Here is a 22,289-nt window from a genome sequence, read left to right as displayed (position 1 = left end):
AAACGACTATGATATTTTTTATTTATTCATTCATGAGAGAGAGAGAGAGAGGCAGAGGAAGAAGCAGACTCCATGCCAGGAGCCTGATGTTGGACTCGATCCCAGGACTCCAAGATCACGCCCTGGGCCGAAGGCAGGTGCTAAACCACTGAGCCACCCGGGAATCCCCATGACCGTGATATTAAATAACAAAAGAATGTGAGCAGAAGCTGGAATTTATTGGATGTCATAATAGGCATATGAGAGACAGCTGGGGCATAATTTTCCTCCTCTTTCCTAGTAACAGGATCCTCTGCTTTAGCTCGGCTCAGCGCCAGAAAGACCAAAGTCATTTCGCAGCCTGCCTAGGAGCTAGTTTTAGGGATAAAGTAAGTTTTGGTGAAAGTACATGGGCAAAAAGCGGAAGTGATACGTGCAATCTCTAATTTATTCCTTTAGAGGTTTCACTTTTCACTTTCCTGGTGGCTGGAAGAAAAACATGGTAATGATTAACATCCTGGACCATGCAGGCTGAAGTATACAGCAGGAAAGGTCCAACAACAAAGATCCGTGAGTGACGCTGTGGAAGGAGACTATCAGCCCTGCCTTGCTCCTGACTCTTATGACCATTCTCTGGGAAGCCACTAAACTACTTTTTTCTAAAGTCATTGTTTTTTGAGCCTCTGTTTCCAGCACTGGGGTGACCAGCCATCCTGCTTTGCCCAGAACTGAGGGGATTTTCAGGATGTGGAACTGCCGGTGTCATTATCTGGGCAAACCAGAACAAGCTGGTCGCCCTCTAGCTCAGGTCTTCCACCCATTTTTTTTTTTTTTAAGATTTTATTTATTTATTTGAGAGAGAGAGAGCAAGAGCATGAGTAGGGGGAGAAGGAGAAGCGGACTCCCTGCTGAGCTGGGAACGCCCTTGATGCCAGGCCCCTGGGATCATGACCTGAGTCGAAGGGAGACACTTAACAGACTGAGCCACCCAGGTGCCCCTTGGGTCTTCCATCCTAACATAACACTATTAACAGCAGATCTTAAAAAGAGCTGTGCTTTGTACTATGTACCTTCCCTGCATCATAGGTTTTATGAGCATGATCTCATTCTACACTGAGACCACACCAAGGGAAAAGAGTTGTTCTCATCTCACAGACAAGAATAAGATTGAGGAAGATAAGAACTTTAGCAAGATCTAGCATCTTGTATACTGCCAAAGTTCAGGTCCTCAACCATATAACCCACTTTCATATCCCACCATGTGAAGAAGAAAACGAAGCTGAAAAAACATTTTAACTGTGGACAAAATATGAGGAAACTGCTTTATTGCTAGAGACCTAGCTGTCCAACAGCCCAGGCTTAAGCATTTACTTCCATATGCAGGCAGTATCTTGTGCTGAATTTCATTAGGACTTCCTTCTTGCAAGTAAACTACTAAAAGGAAGCAGCTCCCTAAAATCACACAGTGAAATGGGAACACCCTGACTGAGGGTGGGAGGCTGGGGAGAAATAATTTAGAAAATTAAGGCCATCTATTGTTGGTTAATACTGCTATTAATCTGGCTGTAGTCAGGCATTTTTAATTAATTAGGAGTGCAATAGGGCTAAAAACCTTACATAGGCATTAGAACCACTCAGGTTGGCTGCTGGCAGTTAATAAAGATAGAGAACTCAGATTTTCAAATTAATAATTCCTCAAATTAATAGCTTTGATTCATTAGGGAAAATCAGATACTTAGGTATTTGTATGGAAGCGCACACATAACCACAGAAATACAACTGGAATATGCTAAATGCAAAGGGAGAAATCGCATTCCATTTCACAAATTAAAAATAACAAATTAACCCAAGGCTACTTGTCAAAAGCTTTTATTCAAAATTTCTAACACACTTTCACGTTTTTAAAAATAGTTTTTGTGTCTAATAACAACATCAAAAGGCACAATAGAAGATATTCTATTATTAATACCACATTCCTTTCACTGACATGTCATCTTAAAGAAAATGAGACTAAGATAAATTTCTAAAAGTACCATACAGGCAGATCTTTCTTTATTCACACAAAATAATGAAAGAAATAAATCAGTAGCAAGCCCATTTAAAAATTTTAATTCTGGGGCAGTCTGGGGTGGCTCAGTGGTTTAGCACTGCCTTCAGCCCAGGGTGTGATCCTGGAGGCCCGGGATCGAGATCCATGTCAGGCTCTGGGCATGAAGCCTGCTTCTCCCTCTGCCTGTGTCTGTGCCTCTCTGTGTCTCTCATGAATAAATAAAATATTTTTAAAATAAAAGAAAATTAAATAAAATCTTAAGATAAAAAATAAATAAAAATAAAAATTTTAATTCTGCACCTGGGATTTTAATGAGGGCCAAGGGGCACACGAAAAACCTCCTTGTAAAGGAGAGGTTATAAAGAACATTTCTGGTGTCCTTTATTGTTCCTGTGGCATTCCAAGTTAGCTGCGCTTCACCACTTTTCTACACTACCAGTATCTTTTCAGACATCTAGTACAGATGGTGAACCTGTCATGAGAAACCCAATGCTATACCCTTATCAGTGATAGTTGGCCCGGGCCCTCCTGGGGCACTTTTCCAAAATCATCAGGTGGGAAGGTAAGATTAAAAACAAGCAAAAGGGTAGCCCAGGTGGCTCAGCAGTTTAGTGCCGCCTTCAGCCCGGGGCGTGATCCTGGAGACCCAGGATCGAGTCCCACCCATATCGGGCTCCCTGTGTGGAGCCTGCTTCTCCCTCTGTCTCTGCCTCTCTCTCTGTGTGAGAACAAATAAATAAATCTTTAAAAAAAAATAAAATAAAAACCAGCAAAAGAGGGGAAAGAAAAATAGGATAATATGGATACCAAGGTACTGCCACTCAGTACCTTGAATATAACATATATCAAATTAATGCTTGATAATAGTGATTAAATATAACTATATTAAACACAGATTTAATTATCTAATAAAATAGTTATCAAATGTTCGTGTTCAAAACAATCACCTGTGGTGTTACTAAAAATGCAGATTCCAGGGTTTCTTCATCACTTCATTGTGATGTTGGAAGAATTGGCTGTTAGGAAGTCTGAGGGAAAAAAAATCCAAAAATCTGCATTTCTAGTATGCATCTGGAGATTTTGATGCAATTCAACCACCAGATTGAAAGACAAGGATCTAATACTCAATCATTACGTGCACTGAAAAATCCAAATGATTTGAAGGGCATGTAGATCTGAAATATAAAGACTAGAGTTAAAGTTTACTTTTCCTGGGTACTTAGAAGCATAATACCCAGCTCAAGATCTTAAGGAACTCAGAATAAAGCAATACCAAAGTACATGTTTTTAATGTCCTGTTACAAGGTACCTATGATATCTCAAGAACTCATGAATACAATTTTAGTAATTTATAAGGCCATGACTGTACCTTTCAATTTTCAGTTAAATATTACATATTCAACTTTCTCATTATCACTTAATGCCACAAATTATAACATAATTTGAAATACCGGTGTATTAGTAAAGTATTAATCAATGTCACTCTAGGTAGATAATCTAAATAAATGTCAATGTGTATTTAAAATTTTGTTTTTTGGATATATGCCGGACTTCAGTAACCTAATACTATCTTTTCAGGCAGCTCCAATTTCAGGTTGTTTACACTATGAAAATAGTATTTTAATTGATCCTATAATGAAGTATCTGTAATGCAAAAAATAAAAATAAAAATACATATGGCATGCATCTATGGATTCCCCTATCAGTAGCCTTTGTAATTTAGGACAAGTCATTTAATTTCTCTGTGCCTAATTTCCTTCACCTGCCAGGTAAGGCTATGATGTTAGATGGTCTTGGTGATCCCTTACAATTAAAAAACTTACTGAAACAATGGTTTAAAAATAGGCTTAATGAGACTGATTTCATTCATAAAAGTAGTTAAGATAGATGCTAAGAAAAAAAATGGAGAAAAAGGAAACTCACCCCAATTTTAAGCTTTATGTTAACAAGGATCTTTAATGTGAAGCAAATTTCATAGGAATGCTGTTAAAATGAGAATTCTGATTCAGCTTGTCTAGCATGCAGCCCTAGATTATTTACTTCTAAGCTTTCTGGTGATATGGGATGATGCAGGCAGATGGACTGCACTTTGGGTAAGAAAGAATTCAAGGTGAGGCACCTGGGTGGCTCAGTGGTTGAGCACCTGCCTTTGGCTGAGGTTGTGATCTCGGGGTCCCAGGATCCAATCTCACATCAGGCTCCCCACAGGGAGCCTCCTTCTCCCTCTGTCTATGTCTCTGCTTTTCTCTGTGTCTCTCATGAATAAATAAAATATTTGAAAAAAAAAAAAAAAAGATTCAGGGTAAAGCCAAGAAGTAGAATTAATAATAATAAAACCTGATTAACAGTGCTCAAGTGGTCAACAATACAGTAACTACTGGAAAACAAATTATTTTTTAAATGCACATACACAAAAGGCAATTTGCTTAAAATAATGAAAGGACCTAATTTACCTATATAATTTTTTAAGGGACAGTAATGTGGTAAGTGAGCCAATTTTTGAACATATGGCTATGTTCCAGTGGCTCTCAACTCTAACCAGACTTTATAATCACCTGGGATGCCTATAGGATCTAGAGAAGCCTGAAAACCTACCTATCAGCTCTTAGCTTATCAATTAAATCAGAATTTCTGGAGATAAGACTTTGGTTTTACCTTTTTTTTTTTTTTTTTTTTTGCTTTTTTTAATGCTTGTCAAGTAATTACAGTATTGAGAACCTCTGGGCTGCCCTTACACACACAGTCATAGCAAAACATGCCAAAGTAAACAACTAATCCAACCCATTTTGGTTGTTTTTAATAAACTGAGGGGCAGAATGTGTATGTAGCAAAGTATTAACAGAAAAGCATTTTGAAATCGATACCCAGTTTTTCTTTATCCCTAAAATGTTTTCATCACATGGAAAAACTGAATTGATTATATTTACTATCAGAGATCACTGGTTCTCCACCTTAGGCCTGCATCAAAACCACCTGGAGAACCTATTAAGACAGACTATTGGCTTCATCCTCACAGTTTCAGATTCTAGAGGTATGGGATGGTCCCCCAAATTTGCATTTCTAACAAATTCCCAGGTGATGCTGGTACTGCTAGTTCAGGCACCATTTCAAGAATCACAGAGATAAAAGTTTGCGATTTTAAAAAATGCAATTGTCTTTTTTAATAAAGAAAATAGTGGCTAATATTAAGACACTTTTGATTTTTATCCCATACCCGGTTTTAAAATATATATGATATACAAATCATATAGGAATAAGTGTGGGTTTCTTTTCTCTTCATCTCTTCAAAACCAGCCTGGTACAGTTATCTCCATGCAACTGCATCATGTGATCAACATTCAGCAAAACAATAAGGAAATTCTTTGTTTTTATTCTGATCTCATCTTTAAACAAACGAAAAAAGTTTCATAGATGAGACTGCATAACACTTTAAGTTCTTATAAGTACAGGCTTTCTTAAAAGAAAACTAATGTTTGGCAATGTTTTAAAATGTTTCATTAGGACTTTTTATAATTGTCTTTTATTAGGATTTTAACTTGTGGAATACCACAGTGAATGGGAAGAAGACCCAGATCAACACAACAGGACAAATTCACATATGGAGAAACAGTTTTTGTTTTGTTTTTGTTTTTTTTTACTATAATTTTTTAAAGTATCTACCTCCAAAGTGAGGCTCGAACTCAACAACCCTGAGATCAAGAGTCACGTGGTTCTACTGACTGAGCCAAAAAGGCACCCCAGGAAACACCTTTTTAAAACATCATTACATGATAGTCTTAAGGCTGCAGAAATGTATTAGGGTCACAAAATATCATAGGTTGTTTCTCTTCCTTATTAATAAAATCCTTTTTGTTAATATCACTGGTTTAAGTGGATTTTTAACATTTTCTACATTAACATTATTAACACTCACAAAACAAATTGCCAAGTGATATCTTAAACACATTTTAGAACCAAAAACATTGGCACAACTATAACCAAAAACAAATCAAAAAACAAACTTCTGGATATTTCTGTTTAATTCCTTGGAAGTCCACATGAACAAACAACAAACTTTCCCAATGCTGTCTTATAAAATACCTGCATAATCACCTCATAATCATAAGAGAAGGTTACTATGGGCTATTAGATAAGAGCAAAGTTATATCATTCCCCAGAAGAGAAAGATTTGGGTAGGTTCTGTAGAAAGACAGAATGCATTTCTCTGATGCTTCCTCACTAACATGTGAAAATGTAATTTTGTGCCTTCTTAACATCTAGAATTATACGTGGTATTCAGCATAATGAAGCAAGTCCAGAGAAATCTTTCATATAGCATCACCATTGTTATTAGTCTTGGAAACAATACAAATTTACTTGAATACTGGTACTTAATACACTTGTTATGAATGATACCAAATATTTTTAAAATATGTATTTTCATTTAAAACATGTCAAAGTATGAGGTGCCTGGGTGGCTCTGTCAGTTAAGCGTCTGCCTTTGGCTCAGGTCATGATCCTAGGGTCCTGGAATGGAGTCCCATGTTGGGCACTCTGCTGGGCAGGAAGTCCACTTCTCCCTCTTTCTCTGCCTCTTCCCCTAGCTTGTGCTCTCTCTCTCTCAAATAAATAAATAAAATCTTAAAAAAAACAAAGTCCCAATTTAAAGACTAAAGATAACTGAGTCCAAATCTTCTCATTTGTAAAGAAAGGGACAAGTTCTCCGGGGGGGGGCAGTTGCCTAGCATCACCTGGATAAGTTTGTAGTTACTCACTGACAGAGTGGGACCTAGCACTCAGGTTTCCTGGGTCCTAATTCACTATCTCTTATCTGTACCATATAAAGACTCTCCAAAGTGGCCACTGCCTTATGTCAGGTGATAGATAACTTTTTCCTAAATTCTGAGACACCCAAATCAGAAGCAGTTTCTGAAAAGCTTTAATAATGACCTCTTTAAACCTTTTTTACAAAAACTTTTAAATTTTATGCTAGGTTTTTAAAAATCACCATGTATTCTAGCTCTAAGGCAGAAGAGTTCTATCATATAATAGGCTGCTTGAAAAAAAAAAAAATAGGCTGCTTGTTGAATGAATGTCTGAATTAATTCGCCTATGTTACAGATACTCACTATACAGACCTCCAGGAATCAACATGTCTAGTTCAAAACATCTCATGTCTTTTTGGGCAGAGAAGTATGAGGAGGAATAGGAATGCATTTAAGGAGTATCAAAATTGTAAGCTGGGGATCCCTGGGTGGCGCAGCGGTTTGGCGCCTGCCTTTGGCCCAGGGTGCGATCCTGGAGACCCGGGATCGAATCCCACATCGGGCTCCCGGTGCATGGAGCCTGCTTCTCCCTCTGCCTGTGTCTCTGCCTCTCTCTCTCTCACTGTGTGCCTATCATAAATAAATAAAAATTTAAAAAAAAATATTTAAAAAACAAAATTGTAAGCTGAAGTATTTTTACTGTCAAAATAACGATGAAAAAGCATAAAGCAGTTGGGGTTCTTATTCAGGCTGGACTACTACTATACAAGGTGATCTGAATAAAATACCAGCTCCTGTGCAAGTGATGGGCACACCCCTACGACCCCACATACACCTTTACCCACATCCTCCCCTCCCCAACCACTAGGGTCCCTCTTCTGATTTCCCCACCAAACGCAGGAACATTACCTCCAGAAGGGCAGGCAGGTGTAGGAAGAAAGAGTGGGACAGCAAAAGCAAGGAGCAGAACAGCCAGAGGACCTTGTTTCTGTAGATTCTGCATAGTTGTGAAATCTGAACAAGAACGATATCCCAAAGCATATGCCAAATAAATTCTAACTGACCAAAATACCATAGTTACCTCCCAAATGGGCTCAATAATTAAAAAATAAAAAAAATAAAAAAAAAATAAGAAGAGGCAAACAGCAGACTCAGGCATCACTTCTTATGAATAGTTTAACCAAACCTGTTTATTTTCTTTTCAGTTTGGTTGAAGAAATTCCTTAAAATGTGCTCATTCCTATTCCCACTCCTACTGCCCCTGCGCAGAAGGAGACAGAAGAAGAGACATTTAGAACCAGAGCATTTTGCCAATTACCAAAGGAGGAAATAAGCACAGAAGAGGGAAAAAAAGAACTCTGCCTGGACTGGTGCTTTAAATTAATTGGTATGAAATGTCTTATCTGGGGGTGGGGAGGAAGGGAGCAATTCAAATGTCTCCTAAGTCAGATCTTCCTAATATGTGTAATCATTTCTTTCTCCAACTACTGTTTCATGACATCAGGTGTGCTTATATTCAGATATAAACACAGAACACAAAACTAAATACATGTAATTATCTCTGTCATTATTTCCTTTTATTAGCCTTGCCTAGAGTTAGCTGTGCATGTACTTCCATCCATTAGAAGCCCCAGGTAAATTCAAAAAGACAAACCTACTAAGTGACAATAAATATTATAATAAAGAGTACAAAGGACTCACAATGTAGAGGTAACAGATAATAACATCTAACTTTGGTGTGACTAAGCGATACAGCTTTCTACATAGCACATTTCATTTAAAAGCAAATAAGGGAACATTTCAAGGTTGAATTATACAAATATGGAAAGAACAAAGATAAAGCATCAACATACATATAGAAAATTGGAGAATGCGTCTCCCTTGCTGCCCTAGTCACTAAAGGTACCACTCAATTTTGTTTTAAAATCCTATCTGTGATCAATGTGTTTGTCTGAGACATTATGAGGCAACTATGGGCAAAGGCCCACCTTCTAAGGGCTCATACTCTTCTCAGAGAGAGAATTAACCTAATTCAGTATTAAAGGATCATCAATATAAGTAGGAAACAAAGTCAAAGAAAATCAAGAGACTGGGAAGCAGTAGTCTGAGATGGAACTTAAGTGTCAATATGGTGAAAGATGAAAATTTGCAAGTCCAGAGAGAAAAAAAGCAGGACAAATCAGGTGGGGGAATATCCTGAAACAAATACCTCTACGAATAAATGGAACCTGATAGATGGGACCTATTGGAGGGTGATCAGAATGCAGCTGGACAGTAAGGCCCCAAAAGCCGGAATTTCCCACGTGAAAATTAATGGCACAGTTGAATGGCACTCTTGGAAGCCAAATGGGTCCCAGTAAGAGATGGAGAGAAGAGGAACAAAGGAGCAGGGTGTGGTGAGAAGGAGGCACTGATGTGGTCAGCAAGTGACAGGGACTGAATCAGGCAGCAGAAGCTAAGTGTAAAGTATCAATGTGTGAAAGGTCTTCATGAAGAAGACAGTGAGTGATGGAGTTAGGGACCAGCTGGATATAAGGGGGAAAAAGGAGGCTAGATCCCAAAATGGCACCCAAGTCTATGCCCAAAGAGAGGCAAATGAGGGTGTCAGACCTGAGTTTGGAAGCTGAGCTGAAACTCTACAGAGGAAATACCTAAGAAGTCAGAGCTAGACTTGCAAACTGTGAATCCTCTATTTATAAATAAAAATGCAGTGTATGAGTGAGAATAGCCAACCATTCCAGGGGCTCAAGGGGAAGAAAATCTCAGGTAATGGGTAAAGAGTCTCTCGTGAGGCCTAAGGAAAGACTTATTTAAAGGATGAATGGATAAAGAAGATGTGGTCTATGTATACAATGGAATATTACTCAGCCATTAGAAACGACAAATCCCCACCATTTGCTTCAACGTGGATGGAACTGGAGGGTATTATGCTGAGTGAAGTAAGTCAACCGGAGAAGGACAAACATTATATGGTCTCATTCATTTGGGGAATATAAATAATAGTGAAAGGGAATATAAGGGAAGGGAGAAGAAGTGTGTGGGAAATATCAGAAAGGGAGACAGAACATAAAGACTCCTAACTCTGGGAAACGAACTAGGGGTGGTGGAAGGGGAGGAGGGAGGGGGGTGGGGGTGAATGGGTGACGGGCACTGAGGGGGGCATTTGACGGGATGAGCACTGGGTGTTATTCTGTATGTTGGCAAATTGAATACCAATAAAAAATAAATTTATTAAAAAATAAATAAATAAAATAAAGGTCATTTCAGGTGCACCTGGGTGGCTCAGTCGGTTAAGCGTCTGCCTTCAACTCAGGGTCCTGGGATGGACCCCCTTACTAGGCTCCCTGCTCAATGGGGAGTCTCCTTCTCACTCTTCCCTTTCCCCCGCTCCTGTGCGTTCTCTCTCTCTCTCTCTCTCTCTCTAATAACTAAATAAAATTTAAAAAATAAAAATAAAAATAAAGGTCATTTCATGGCATCCAGGTTTCAGCAGGTGGTGAGCTATAGTTCCAGGGCACCGCTCTAGGAAAGAAGCCTGCGTCCCAACACCAAATCCTCACAGACTATCCTAGTGATCTCCAGAAGTTACTTAAGAGCTCTGCATTCCCAGGTCATGGTTTATAAAACATGACTACCTACTGGACAACCCTCAGGGTGGAAGGAGGATAAAACGATTAGGGTATATGAGTAAGAAATTTGATTACAAATAAGCTGTATGAATAGAACATTTCACTACTGTTCAAGGGAACTATGTACTTCAAACACAAAGTTAGTGTTAAGAGATGTTAACTACAACATTTTCCCATGAATATTCCCAGTAAGCCTCAGCTCTGACCCTGTAAAGTGTTCCCTAGATTGGATATTGAAGACCACAGGTGTTTGCTTGTTTTAATTAAACTCATTCTCAGACCAAAGCTTACACAAAGCCTAGAACGGACACTGAAACACTTGACTTCTTCCTCTTTTTTTGTTTTCCCCTTCACTATTGTTTCTCCTTTCCCTCTGTTCACCTAGTTCTAATTCCCTATTTCTTATTTCCTTCTTTCAGTTCCCTTTACTCTCACTCTAGCTCCTTGAAGACACTTCTCACAAATGCCCCCAAAGGATTTTCAAAACCCTGGAGAAAGAGTCAGTGATTAGCATTAATATTCCTTAAAATAGTTCCACCCTTGACCTTATCCACAAATTTCACTGCTTTCCTTACCATTTAAATAGATGGGCAAACCTGCTTGACCAGTTTCCCTCTAAGCCCTGCTCTTTCTGATTGGCTGGTGTGTACAAACGAACAACAGGTACAGCCCAACAAATGCAAAAGCTATGTAAAGCACAAGGCCTTTCTTCCTGAGAACCTACTGGGAAGGGCCTGCAGGCCCTGCACTATCCAATACTATCCAATCTTAAAGCAACTCTCTCAAAGCAGGAAGGCAACATACCGAAGTATTCATTCATTCCACTGCTAATCAAAACAAACAGGAACACACAAAAACCACAACAGAAATCTTTCTGCTGATGTCTCCTCTTAAGAACAAGGGATGTTATGATGAAGGATCACATTAAGCCTTTTTCTTAAATTTTGAAGTTTAAAAAAGTCTGGTGGATGGAACTCCATTCAAAATGTGGTACAGAGAGCAGCCTGGGTGGCTCAGCGGTTTAGCGCCGCCTTCAGTCCAGGGTGTGATCCTGGAGACCCGGGATCGAGTCCTGCGCATCGGGCTCCCTGCATGGAGCCTGTTTCTTACTCTGCCTGTGTCTCTGCCTCTCTCTCTCTCTCTCTCTCTCTCTCTCTCTCTGTCTCTCATGAATAAATAAATAAAATCTTTAAAAAAACAAACAAAAAACAAAATGTGGTACAGAGGTGTGTCCAAGTTTGGTGGTGGTGTGCTAGTGGTGTGTATCGACTTAAATAGATTAGAGAAATTTGAATTTGCAAAGCAGATTAATGGAAAAAGGATTCTTTTTATGGAAAGATTTACTTTGATATTGCTGTAAATAGCAGTGCATCTCTTGATACACTGATATGCTTAGTGCCCACATTTGTCCATATTTTTTACTGTAAAATATATGAAACATACAGAAAAGCCCTATAAAGATTAACAAACATCTGTATATCCATCACCTTTATTTTAAATTCTATAAATATGACTCGGTTTATAAAAACTGAATTTTTATACAACTATTCAAATACAGCATATTCGAACACTAGATTCTACTTTCTTTAAAAAATATATTTTTTTAATTCATGGGGACATATTATTAAACTAAAATGACTCACTGGGAGGAAAATCAGCACCACAGTTATTACTTATTAAAGCCAGTTATAGCCAATGTAACAGCTAAAAAATTATGACTTGATTTCTTGAAAATATATCAAGTATTAATTTTTTAAAAATAGAATTGAAAAATACAAAATAATTTTACACATATTATATATCAATAATATTCCAATATCAAGCAAATATCTACCAAGTTGGTTATAATGTAAATTTTTTAGTGAACTGGGATACCTACAGAAGTATTTCTATTCTTGGAGCACTTGGGTGGCTCAGTGGTTGAGCATCCGCCTTTGGCTCAGGGCGTGATCCTGTGATCCCAGGGTCCTGGGTTTGAGTCCCACATCATGTTCCCCATGGGGAACCTGCTTCTTCCTCTGCCTACGTCTCTGCCTCTCTCTGTGTCTTGTGAATAAATAAATTATTTTTTTTTAAATTCTAAAAACTAAGTATGCACCAAGTGCCACATGACAAGTGGTAAATAATGGTAATAAGCATGTACTGAAACATACCAATTTGAACTAAAAAAGAAAAATCTATAGTATTTATAACAAATTAATCACCAATATGCCTTACAATCAATTAGTAAATAATATGCATTATGTTCGATTGTTGATTGGTTCCCAAACCAGTTCATACATGCAAACATTTTCTCAAAATGCTCACTAATTACAGGGTGAAAAATGTATACACATAGTAAAACAGAAATTTAATTTTAGATGTTTATCTCCGATATAAAGCATTACCCATCCAAATAGAGAAAATCCAAGGGAAAAAAAAGTAGGCATTTTTAAATATTACTATGGTACACCTAATTTTTTTAAAAACAAATAATAAATCAGTCTTTCTCCTATTATACAAGTTAGTAATTGCTTCCCATAGTGTTGACTTTTAAGACCATATAAGATATGAAAGTACCTTCTGATCATCAAATATTAATATCATTTGTCTTCTTGTTTTTGTTCAGACTCTTCTAAAATGAATAATCTATGCCCTTATTAGATTATCTAAAAAAACTAGAACTCACTTATAATACCAAAAATAATTTAACAAGACATTTAAAATGTCTACGATTTGACTACCAGATGCTTTTATTTTATTTTTTTAAGATTTTATTTATTTATCCATGAGAGACACAGAGAGAGAGGGGCAGAGACACAGGCAGAGGGAGAAGCAGGCTCCATGCACCGGGAGCCCGACGTGGGATTCGATCCCGGGTCTCCAGGATCGCACCCTGGGCCAAAGGCAGGCGCCAAACCGCTGCGCCACCCAGGGATCCCAGATGCTTTTAAAAACACAACCTGTATACTACAGAACTCTCCAGGCTGGTAGAAGCGTGGCTTGTCCTGAGGATCCCAACAACTCCCCCAGAGCTCTTGCAATTCCCACCCTCTCCTCAAGGAAGGCTTTCCGATGCTCTCTCTGCTCCCTTCAAAACTTCCAATTGCCCCTAATTTTACCGGCTTCCTCCCCAAAGGCTGTAAATCTGATCAAGTTTTCCTCTGAAATATATCTTTAATCACCCTCCTTGATCCCTGAGAGCACGTACTGCTGAAAGCAATAGTCTCTACAGACCAACTAATCACCAAATCCAAGTTCTGCTTTTCATAAAAAACAGCCAGCATTTAATGAACGCAAATCAATAACCTCTTAGGTACGAGCTTGCCAGACTTTAATCTCATCTGATCTTCACCGTAGCCACATGGTGTAGGCACTTGGACTCTCTTTTTGTAAATGAGAACTATAGTCTAAGTTCAAGGCACAGAGTTAGGGGCAGAACCAGGACTGTCCAATACCTTTCATTTTAGTACTTAATTTTACTTCTTGAACTTCTTTCCTCCTTCAGCTACTAAAAAAGCTGTTCTCCCCCAATTTTCCTCCTGCTTTTCACTCTGTACTTCTCATTCCTTACTGCTCCCCTATTTCTCACCTAACGTTTACATTTTAAGATTCCCCAGGCTTTTATCTCCCTCTTACTCTTTGTACCTATCCTGAAAGGCATATCGATTTCATTTTTTTTTCAACCACCCATGTACTGAAAACTGCTAAATCAGTGCATCCATCCATCCATCCATCCATCTATCCGTCCATTTGTCCACCTACCTATTTAACCATCCGTTTATCTACCTTATTTAGCCAGCCAAGACCTCTCTACTCGGAACTTCTGTGCAATGATCCACTGGACCAGCCTCTTCGGTTGGATTTTCTGTAAGTACTTCACATTCATTTCCAAAACGGAACTCGATCACCCTTGCTCCTCCAACCTACCTCTCCTTTAAAGTTCCTATCCCATCCTCATATGTCACCTACCATGTAATCACTCACCAGAGATTCTCCTACCTTATCATCCATGTGATCAAACCCTTTTCTTCACCTTACTGCTACCACACTACAGTATAAGGTCCTCAACAAGATCACTCCAATACCTTCCAAACCACCAATCCTGTCTCATATTCCTCAGATCCATCCTTGTTGATGGCTGTGAGAGTTAACTTTTCATCGTATCACTCTTGTGTTTGGAACAAACTTGGGCAGAAAATGGTCCATATTCTTTATGATGGCAAACAGCCCCCCATGACCTTGCCTGTGCCTATAACACTGACTTTTATGTCACCTTCTCTACAAAGCCTCTCTAGTCTTCTGCTCACTTCCAAATGCCTGTTCAGGGCACTCTGCATATCTTTATCACAGCACTCATAGACTTTACAGCATTATATTGCACTTATTGACACTAGTTCGTTTTCAATCTATCTAACCTCTTAAAGCCAGAGCCCTTCCAGGGTTTTCTGTGTCTGTATATCCCCAGAGCACAACAATACAATATGCTCTTAATAAATATTTGTTGAATAAAAGAATGAATGCTTGCAAAATGGTTTGGGTTAGAAAGATGTTGATTACTACTATTTTCTAAGGTTAAATTAAACTAATTTATTCAAACTAATTTGATTACGTAGCTCCTTCATACGTAGGTAGGCAAAATAATACTGAAATGATTGACTTAGGGATCCCTGGGTGGCGCAGCAGTTTGGCGCCTGCCTTTGGACAGGGCGCGATCCTGGAGACCCGGGATCGAATCCCACATCGGTCTCCTGGTGCATGGAGCCTGCTTCTCCCTCTGCCTGTGTCTCTGCCTCTCTCTCTCTCTCTCTCTCTCTGTGTGACTATCATAAATAAATAAATTTAAAAAAAAAATGAAATGATTGACTTAGCTTCAACTATGGTTATCAAGATTATCAAGTCATACTTCTTATTCCTGGCTTCCAGAATAAGAAAACTTAACATTACATATGGCTAGCTAGTTTCAATGGCAGAAAGTGGTACAGAAAATATCACTGTATACATATTCCTAAACAAAAGCAATCTGGCCTACTGTAAAAGTACTGTTTTTAAGGGCTACTTCGATTTCTCAGAAAAGCAAAGATTTTTCAGTAGTAGACAGAACCGTCTGGAATTAAGACACCCTTCTAAAGATCTTATACACAAAACATTCTGTAAAACAATATTGTATTAAAACCATTTACGTACAGAAGCCATCCTACTAGGAACCTCAGCCATATAGCTTACAATCCAGCCCAGAAATAAAGCATGAGAACAGCAAGTACCTGTCACAAAGTCCACAGGCTTTATATTCGGTCAATAGCCCACATCATTTCACAGAAAAAAAAAAAAAGACAACAGATAATACAGCAGCAGGACACGCTCACAGCCTGACAGCAGTAGAAAGTGATAGCTGATAACAGAAAGAGAACCCAGAAAAACCATAAAAGGAAGAATAGTACTTCTGTCTCCAATCTAGTATTTCAACAGGGCAAACTGAGACCATTTACCATAAACAAAAACAGCTCTATACACCTCAACGATTAGCACCATTCAACTCTTTATGAATTCATGCTCATGAAGACAAGCCCACAAAAAAATTAACTTAAATCCAGGGGAGCAAGTAAGAGTGTAAGATTTAGAAATTATTTGCTTTTATAGCTGCATTTTTAAGTTTCAGTAATTGATCATGTGAGGACACAGCCATGGAGAAGATGCACTTATGCAAATAAGCAACGGCCCAGATGGCATCAATATCCATAAACAGAGTATTATTATATATTACAAAAACAATCAAAAGTTCATACTCTCTTGATATATCTGAAAATCTAGTGTAAATTAAGTAGCATCAATTCAATATTTTTTTTTAAGATTTGATTTATTTATTCATGAGAGACCTGGAGAGAGAAAGTGAAGCAGAGACACAGGCAGAGGGAGAAGCAGGCTCCATGCAGGGAGCTGATGCAGGACTCGATCCAGGTACTCCCAGGACTTTGGGATCACACCCCCAGCCAAAGGCAGACACTCAATGCTCAAAGCCACCCAGGTGTCCCAGCATCAACTCAATATTATTTGACAAATAAATATATAACTTTGAAAAGGAGTCTGAAAATTGGGCATGTGGTTATTTTTCTTCCTTTATCATCAATATTTAAGTGGTAATAAAGCTGACAAGGTATTATGAAATGTTTTAAGTAACTTAAATCAAATATCAAACTCTTTACACATGAAAAAATAGATTTTATAAGAAATAAATTTTGTTGTAAATATCTTTATTTAATCCACTGGTTTAATTTCCTAATGAGTGCACCAAGTTGTTTTGTTGTTGGTGGTGGTGTTTTGTTTTGTTTTGTTTTGTTTTGTTTTGCACCAAGTATTACTACAAGAAGCATAAAGCTCTGAAAATTATATATTTAAAGAGTTTGGATCTCTACATTTGCATTCCTCAGAAAAAGTCAGAAGTATTGTTTCTACTCAGTTATGTCCAGCTACAAAAACACTATTAAGCTTTCACCAAATGTCCAGGCATTATACTTCACTGTAGTTTTTAAACAATCCTATGGCACTAAATCACACAACACTCACTGGATGTCACCTTTATCTTGTGGGTGGCAGGCAAATCAAACAATACTAGAGTATTTCCCTCTGGAATGATCTAGAATTGTTGCTGAATAGTTAGGTTCCTAAAGCCAAACCTCAAACTACCTACCAGAAGATAGTTTTTACATTAGAAAACTAAATCCACTGTTTCCTCTTTGGGATTGGGGGGGGGAAAAATGCTGATTTATGATTTAACTTAGTTAACAAATTCTGGATTCCCTTATCATATAACACTGACTCTTCAATTAATTTAAAAACCTCCAGAGAATAAAGTGTGATTAATCCTAATAGGATTAGAATACCGGGGATCCCTGGGTGGCGCAGCGGTTTGGCGCCTGCCTTTGGCCCAGGTCGCAATCCTGGAGACCCAGAATCGAATCCCACATTGGGCTCCCGGCATGGAGCCTGCTTCTCCCTCTTCCTGTGTCTCTGCCTCTCTCTCTCTCTGTGACTATCATAAATAAAAAAATATTAAAAAAAAAAAAGGATTAGAATACCAATTAAACAGGACCTTCTATCCTTTCTTCAAATGGCAATCTTTTTTTTTTTTTTTTTTTTTACCCTCTAAGGATATATAAGCACGGCAATTCTGACTGGAGACCTTTTTTCGAACACGAAATTACAGAAAAAGAAACCCCAGCACTCCTGGCAAATAGCCAACCAGCCACACCTTCGGGCTATCAATCTTGAAAAACTCCATACACAAGGGGACAGCCTTAAAGGGACTGTTTTTAAGGTCGTGTTTCTGTTTGTTTGTGTGATCTTTTCTGGGTGCAACCCACCTGAGATAAAGGCTACGTCTTAGGAACACTGACTCACAGTACAGGTGACTTGGGGTCACTCCTGCTGGAGAACACCGCCCACCGCCACCGCCACCGCCACCGCCACCGCCCGTCCCCTCCTTAAGAGCGGCTGCTCCACACGCTCTAGCGTCCCAAGGAGTTAGTCTTTGGGGCCCTCAGAAGTCCACCTCGCCCTCCCCCGGGCCCCGAGATGCTTGAAGGTGACGGGAACCGGCGGTGCAGGTACAGGCGCTTGCCGACGGGCACCTTCACCGCGCTCCACTTCTTCCACCTGGAGATCAACCGCTGACTTGCCCCGGACGCACGACTGCGCCCCTCGCCGCCTCCGCCCGTCCCGCCCTCGGTGCCGCCCGCCGCCCGCACCCCCCACCACGCCGCCCCGGCCCCCTCGCCGCTCCTGCAGCCCGGGGAAGGCGCCCTACTTCCCGCAGGCTGCTCTGAGGCCAGGGCACGCCGCAGGGCTCTCGCAACCGCGTGGGGAGCGGCGCGCGACCCTGCCGCCCCCGCGCATCCCGGGGAGGGGGGTCGCACCGGCAGGCGGGCTGCGGCCGAGGCTCGAAGGTCCCGCCCGAGGGAGCGTGCAGGTGCGGGGGCGCGCAGCCCCGGAGACTCCCCACCCCCACACGCTCGGCTCGGCTCCCCTTCAGGGAGCGCACGAAGGGGGAGCCAGTCCCGAGAGGTCCGAAACTTCCTGGTCCCCCAGGCCCGCCCGCAGCGGGCTCCCGCCCTGGGGCTCCCGGACGCCCATCCCTCCAGGGTCAAGTGCAAGGTCCTCGGCCAGACCCGCGCCCGGGTGTCCCCTCCCGTCTCGAGTTCGGCGCGCACCTGCTCAAGAAGACCCTCCAACGGGTGCCATATGGAAGAGAGAGGAGCACCGAGCGACCCGGGCAGCCGGGAACCTCTCCGGCACAGCCCCTCAAGCTCTCTCCCCGCTCCCCACTCCCTACCTCGCTCAGCCCAAGCCCCTCGGCCCTTCCCATCCCACCCCCAGCCCCCCACCCCGGGATCGCAGCCACGCGCCCCGCGCTCACCTCCGGGAGCAAACAACGCCCATCTCCTCCCCCCGGCCCGCCCCCGGCCTCCCGCGGGAACCGCGCGGTCCCTCTACTCACCTCGGCTCTCGGCTGCTGCGCGTGAGTTTGAATGTGTCTCCGCCGCGTAATCGTATCCGGGGACAGAAGGGACCCGTGTTTGTGCGCTGGATCAGGTGTCGCCGCCTTCGGTGGTTCGGGGGCGTGATGGAGGCTGTGGAGTTAGTGTGTTAGCTTAGGACGGACTCCCGGGGCTCGCAACGATGGCAAAGCTTTAACGGTGCCCTCCCTCGGGCCCGCAGCGCGCCTGCTCCTCCGCTGCTCCCCGCGGGTGGCGCCCCCCCAGCCGCGCCCCGCCCCGCGCTCGGCTAGAAGAGCTGGAGCGCGCCCTCTCCTCCCGCGTCCGGCTCGGCGGGGCACGACGCGGGCGCCACGCGCTCAGCCTCGCATCACACGCCAGGGTCTGCGGACGCCTGCGGACGCCTGCTGCCGCCGCCCCGGCCGGGACATGGGTGCGGACGCGCCTCCGTGCGACGCGCTCGCGGGCTGGGCGGGCGGCAGGTCCTGGCACCGGGATGCTCGCCCGGCGCGGCGGCGGGCGGCGGGCGGGCTGGGACGCTGGGGAGCCCGGGGCCCGCGCGCGCTCGAGCTGGGAACCCTGGGACTGGCACGTGGCCCCGCCCCCGCTCCCCCCGCTCGGCGTGCCCTGTGCCCTTTCTGCCACCCCGCTCTGGTCCCCGTGCCCGCCTTTTTTTTTTTTTCCTTCTCACCACGCTATTGCAGTACGAATCAACGTGGCGTTCGCGCGCCTTCGCTCCCTTCCCCGCGTCCTAGTCTGCGGCGCTCCTCCAGGGCCCTTAAAAAGTTGGACTTGGGCAAAAGGAGGCAGAGGAGGAGACACGCGGAGGAATGAGGAGGGAGGGTCAGGGTCAGGTGATGAAGCACCTGCCTCCTGAATCCGAAAGCTCAAAAAAAAAAAAAAAAAAAAAAAAAAAACGAGTTTGGAGATCCCGGAAAAAGTAATTTGGGTTGCTGGGCTCAGGCACATCCCTCCTCGCGGGCTTCTGCTGAAAGGGCCATTTATGCTTCGCGTGGCGGAGTCCGAGGCGACTCATGCTTAGAGCCCGTGTGTGCCCGCCGCAGACCCTTGCCGGCTTGGCGTTCCGGCCGGGAAGCGACTTGGCGCAGCCAGGCCTGCGGGAGCAGCCTTCTCGGGGCGCCTCACACCCCAGAGGCCCGGCGCCTTTACGCGTCTGCGGTAGATTGTGAGCTCCCTGGGAACCGGGAAACCCGAATAGCCTTGTTCGACTTTTCCCTAAGCCCGACTGGCATCGTATTCCATGAGTACCTATTCGACGTGAGCGGGATGGTTTACGTTACGACTTTCAGGAAAGCAAAAATGATGTGGGGCGTACATTCTAGAAGCTAAAATGCCTCCACCGCTCACAAACATACGTTTAAATAGTGGAAATATAAATAAATAAATAAATAAATAAATAAAAAAATAAATAAATAAATAACGCCAAGTCAGGCCATTCTTTCCTTGCCCCCAACCGATTTTCAGCAATAGGTTGGGACACTGCGCTTAGGTAAGAAGCCAGAAATTAAGTTTTATTGTGTGTGTTATTACTTAGTGATAAATGGGAAAAATACACTAATATACACCATTGTCCTCATTGTGTTAATGCTCCTATATTTAGTAAATCCAGGATCTAAAGTCCATGTGCTATACAGAATGTTCATTGATGGAAAGACTTACAAATGCTGAATTCAAAAGAATGCGCTTGCCTTCTTTGCAGATTAGAAATTTCATGAGAAGTATGTTCTCAGTCTGTTCCTGTCATAAGATTATCATTGCATATATTTACTTGTTATTTACCTTGCATTAGAAAAAAAGAAACTAAGCATTAAACAACCGATAATGATCTGACGGAAGAGAACTTAAGCATTACTTGAAAAACTCTTATCTCTCAAGAGTGGAGCTTCAAGGGGTTGTTCAAGCAATTGCAAGCCATTGTTTTTTTGTTTTCTTTTGGGTTTGTTTTTTTTTTTTTTGAATTTTATTTATTTATTCATGAGAGACACAGAGAGAGAGAGAGGGGAGAGGCAGAGACACAGGCAGAGGGAGAAGCAGGCTCCATGCAGGGAGTCCGACCTGGGACTCTATTCGGGGTCTCCAGGATCACGACCAGGCCGAAGGCGGTGCTAAACCGCTGAGCCACCCGGGCTGCCCCATTGTTTTAATAATACATGTGTAAGCTCTTGGTTAAAAAAAAAAAAATCATTAGAAATTTAACAGAAACTAACTTTTATTTTATGAAAAGCCTTTCTAAAATTTGTGTCACATTCCTTTGCTTAATAAAACATGAAAACTGACATGAGATTTTTGTCAGACTTTTGGAAAGAAAATGCATTACTCTATTGTGTGTAGATATGTCCCTGTGTATTGTTTGCATGGTCTCTCTGGTGCCTTCCATAGTCTTTATCTAATGATTATTGAATTTCTCACCCGTCTGCACTCAAAGGACGTGCATAACTTAAAATAGGTTAAGTCGGCCATTGTATAAATAGTTAAATTGCATTTTTGGAGCTTGTAGTTATAAAAGAAATTGGTAAGATTCTCTTTTTAAAAAAAAATCTACCAGCACTTAGCACTTAATATTATTGGTGGAATGACTCGATAAAGTAAATAATGAAAGCATTTGCATATTTTCAATATTTAAGTCATCCTTCCAAGCCCCCATTCAGAGTCACACAAAGTTCTCCCTATCATCTTTTGTGTATAAAATGCTGAATTGGACAGCATCAAATTGGACAGAATATCTGTAATAAGGAACTTCTAGCCAATGTGAAATATGTAGTAAATTCCTCATTATTTCTTATAGAGCATGTGTATCAGTATATTCAATGGTTAATTTTTTTAAATGCTTGTTAATGAATTTTCTGCCAGTTGGGCCTACCTGATTTTTTTTTTTTTAAATAAACAATAACCTATGAGAGATACTAGCTTAGCCTGGTGATTATTAACCCTGAACTCTGGAACCGGATTTTTCTAGAATTGAATTTCAATTGATTATAATTGGCACAGTTTTGTATTAGTTGACCTTGCAATGTAGACCATATAATGTATAGTACAGCAGAACGAATTAAGATTTAATCATGGGAAGAGATATGAGTGGCTATATATTCCAACACCCCTTCGCTAACATTCCCAAATATTCTAATATACTGCAACATCACTAACTTCACAAATAAGGCCTTTGAGTTTGCTAAGACTCCTTGAAATATGATTGTGTATTTTGGAGCTGTGTAGTATATAAAAGCTTGTTAGGTCTCATTTGATGCTACCTTCCATGATAATAATAATGATTATTATGACTGATACTTGAGTTTTCAAAGTGTATTCCAGGCACAGTGCTAAATAGATAACAACAGTGATCTCATTTAATCCTCAAAAACTCCAGGGATGCCTGGGTGGCTCAGCAGTTGGTCTC

General features: G+C 41.4%; 1 protein-coding gene across 1 annotated transcript in view; it reads right to left on the bottom strand.

Moving 5' to 3' along the window:
* Positions 1-19,442, bottom strand: part of UGT8 (UDP glycosyltransferase 8) — an 84,990-nt gene extending 65,548 nt beyond the window's left edge. The window contains 1 exon segment of the mRNA XM_041760215.1: positions 18,877-19,442. The gene's annotated coding sequence lies outside the window, so the exon portion shown is untranslated.
* Between the last annotated feature and the right edge of the window lie 2,847 nt (positions 19,443-22,289).

This window comes from Vulpes lagopus, chromosome 6, assembly GCF_018345385.1.
Source record: "Vulpes lagopus strain Blue_001 chromosome 6, ASM1834538v1, whole genome shotgun sequence".
NCBI classification, from domain to species: domain Eukaryota; kingdom Metazoa; phylum Chordata; class Mammalia; order Carnivora; family Canidae; genus Vulpes; species Vulpes lagopus.
This window is presented reverse-complemented; position numbering and strand designations above follow the sequence as displayed.